This window comes from Panthera leo, chromosome A3, assembly GCF_018350215.1.
Source record: "Panthera leo isolate Ple1 chromosome A3, P.leo_Ple1_pat1.1, whole genome shotgun sequence".
NCBI lineage: Eukaryota > Metazoa > Chordata > Mammalia > Carnivora > Felidae > Panthera > Panthera leo.
In genome coordinates, this window is record NC_056681.1 from 27301656 (window position 1) to 27305633 (window position 3978).

Below are 3978 nucleotides of genomic sequence, written 5' to 3' on the forward strand. Positions count from 1 at the left end.
GTACTCATACTTTTCCAAAGAAGACATCCAGATGGCTAACAGACACATGAGAAAAATGCTCAACATCACTCCTCATCAGGGAAACACAAATCCAAACCACAGTGAAATACCACCTCACACCTGTCAGAATGGCCAAAGTTAACAACTCAGGCAACAACAGATGTTGGCGAGGATGCGGAGAAAGGGGAACCCTTTTGCACTGCTGGTGGGAGGGCAAGCCGGTGCAGCCGCTCTGGAACACAATACGGAGGTTTCTCAAAAAATTAAAAATAGAACTACCCTACGACCCAGCAATTGCACTACTAGGATTTTATCCAAAGGATACAAAAGTGCTGATTTGAAGGGGCCAAATTATGGAAAGAGCCCAAATGTCCATCATCTGATGAATGGATAAAGAAGATGTGGTATACATATACCATGGAATACTACTCGGCGATGAAAAAGAATGGAATCTTGCCATTTGCAACAATGTGAATGGAACTAGAGGGTATTATGCTGAGCAAAATAAGTCAGAGAAATACACATATCTTGTGATTTCACTGACATGTGGAATTTGAGAAACTCAATAGATGAACATAGGGGAAGGGAAGGAAAAATAGGACAAAAACAGAGAGGGAGGCAAACCATAAGAGACTCTTAAATACAGAGAACAAATTGAGGGTTGCTAGGCGGTGGGGGTGGGGTAGGTTAAATGGGTGATGGGCAATAAGGAGGGCACCTTTCGGGATGAGCACTAATTATAATAATGTTTTGGGGAGCATTATAATATTTGCAGAGTTAAATGTGTAACCATAGTAATATAAAATGTACAATGGAGGTTATTGGCGTGAAAGTGTTCTAAGGTCCTAGTATGTTGGCAAAAGCAATAATTTACATTAGACTATAATAAGTAAAGGATGCGTGCTATAATTTCTAGGGTAGCCACTCAAAGAACTGTAAACCAAAAACAAAACCATGTAACTGACAAGTTAACAGAAGGAAAAAGAAATAATAAAATTTCTATTAGGCCAAAAGAATACAAGAAAAGATGGGTATAAGAATGTAAAACAAGGGCTCGCTGCGGCAGCACATATACTAAAATTGGAACAGTACAGAGAAGATTAGCATGGCCCCCGTGCAAGGATGACACGCAAATTCGTGAAGCGTTCCATATTTTTAGATATGTTTTGGGGCCAAAGAAGGTTGTTTGGAGAATGCATCTGGGATGAACGAGGGCTACCCCTCCCCTGGCCCACCCCCCAACTGGGGTGTCTCTGCAGGCTGCTTTTCTAGGGATGCTAGTCACAATAGTCTTTATTTTTGTGTCTGTGCGAAAGTGCCAAGAACCCCTCCACATTTGTAGATCCACAACTGTTTTTATAAGCTGTGTGTGTCCTCTGTATTATTATTAACTATTTTTTAGATTTTGCCTATAAGTTATTAAAGACTGATGATGCTGTAAAAAAAAAAAAAAAGAATGTAAAACAAGAAGGAGAAATTAAAAAAAAAAAAACACTATTTCTGAAATGACTGATGGGGCCCCTGGGTGGTTCAGCCGGTTGAGCATCTGACTTCAGCTTGGGTCATCATCTCACGGTTCATGGGTTCAAGCCCCATGCTGGGCTCTATGTTGACAGCTCAGAGCCTGGAGCCTGTTTCAAATTCTGTGTGTGTCTCTCTGCTCCTCTTCCACTTTCTCTCTCTCTCTCTCTCTCTCAAATATAAATAAACATTAAAATTTTTTTAATAAAATAAAATGACTGAAAAAACTGAAATAAATTCATTAACTTAAATGCAAATCAGCTAAATGCTCCAATTAAAAGACTATTATTTCCAAACTTGATAAGAAACAAAGTCCAACCATATGCTGCCTATAAGAGCCATACTTAACTATAAGGATATAAGACATTTTATTCCATACTGGTTGCAGAGAGCCCTTTTCTGACTTTACCGTCCTGTGAATTTGTTTATGTTCAGCAGGGAAACACCATGGTCCACCTGGTAGCAACTAGTTCAGCTATCAGATGTAGGCTGTGTTTTTTCTTTCTCGGTGCTGACCAAAACGGAAAAACAAAATCACCAATTGACGCCATTGGCAGAAAGAAAAGGCAAGCCACCGAATTGTATATGTATATATACATATACAATTGTATATACATATACATATACAAATACATATATACATATATACATATGTATATATACATATACAAATGTATATAATACATATACCTACAACCTGACAAAGAACTCATATCTGGAATATAAAAAGAACCCCTACAAACCAATAGGAAAAGAAAGACAACCCAGGAGAAAAATAGGAAAAGGCTTGAGCAGGTATTTCACAAAAGAAAGTAGCCAAGTGGTTAACAAACATGAAAATAAATATGAAAATGGGTTCAAGTTCATTTGTGCATCAGGAAAAGGCAAATTATAGCCATAATGTGATACCCCAATACAGTTATCAGGTGGTTAAATTGAAAAGATATACAACAGCAAGTGTTGGCAGGGATGTGTACCAACTAGAACTCCCGTCGTGGTGGGAGTATAATTGGTTCAGCCAAATTGGAAAACTGACGGTATCTACTAAAGATGATCAATTACATGCCTTGTGGTCCACCATTCCTAGATATATACTCAACAACAAACAATATGGACATATTTCACTGTAAGACATGTTCCAAGGATGTTTATAGCATTGCAATTTTTACTAGTCAAATAGTGGAAACAACCAAATGTCCATCAAAATTAGGATGAATAGGGGCGCCTGGGTGGCTCAGTCGGTTAAGCATCCGACTTCAGCTCAGGTCACGATCTCGCGGTCCGCGAGTTCGAGCCCCGCGTCGGACTCTGAGCTGATGGCTCAGAGCCTGGAGCCTGCTTCCAATTCTGTGTCTCCCTCTCTCTCTGCCCCTCCCCCATTCATGTTGTGTCTCTCTCTGTCTCAAAAATAAATAAACGTTAAAAAAAAATTTTTTTTAAAAATTAGGATGAATAAATGACTTCTGGAATGTTCATAGAAGGGAATGCTGCACAGCAATGAGAATAATAAACTATTGTGGTATGTAACAACATGGAAGAATCTACAAGTGTTCCACTGAGCTTAAGCCAGATACAAAGGAGAGTTTTCTGAATGATTTCAGTTCTCAAAAACTTTTTAAAAGCAAAAGAAATTGGTAGAAGTCAGGATCACGGTTACCTTTTTGGGATAAAGCATGATGGGAACTCAAATGTGGGAACAAACTCTTTTCTTACTCTTTGAGTCATACTTTCTCACCTGGGATGAGGCTGCTACCTCAGGTTCTATCTGTGGAGGGCTATCATTTGGGTTCTTATAGGCTGGTCAAAAGGACCAATATTTTTTTTTTTAATTTTTTTTTTTAACGTTTATTTATTTTTGAGACAGAGAGAGACAGAGCATGAACAGGGGAGGGGCAGAGAGAGAGGGAGACACAGAATCTGAAACAGGCTCCAGGCTCTGAGCAGTCAGCACAGAGCCCGACGCGGGGCTCGAACTCACGGACCGCGAGATCATGACCTGAGCCGAAGCCGGCCGCTTAACCAACCGAGCCACCCAGGCGCCCCAAAAGGATCAATATTAAAATTGTTGTTGTACTCATCATTCCTTAACCAAGGACTAAACCCCTTCTTTCTTCATCTTCCACTAAAACAATTAAATAATATATGCACATATCAACATCTGGGTCATCAAACATGGCCAGATGTTTCTGAACTTTAGCTTGCTCTTAAGCCAACAACTACCGTATCTATCGACAATCTGTATCCAGAGAATACTGCCTAGTTATTACACAAGTTATTCTCATGTCTGGGGAGAACAAAACATCCCTTAGCTTATTCCCACCTCAAGGAAGGACTCATGGTGGGATTACCTGGCTCATAACTATTTTTCTAGTTATATGCATGCTGGATCCTTCTGTCCCCAGCACACATGTTACCCATTTGGAAAGAGCTCTCCTGACCACCTTATCTTAAGAATTT

General features: G+C 39.7%; 1 non-coding gene across 1 annotated transcript; it reads left to right on the forward strand.

Annotated features, from left to right (window-relative positions):
* The first annotated feature begins 1050 nt into the window (after nt 1–1050).
* Nucleotides 1051–1157, forward strand: LOC122216795. Its single transcript, XR_006201121.1, has one exon. It is a non-coding gene; the product is annotated as a U6 spliceosomal RNA (small nuclear RNA).
* Nucleotides 1158–3978: the final 2821 nt, after the last annotated feature.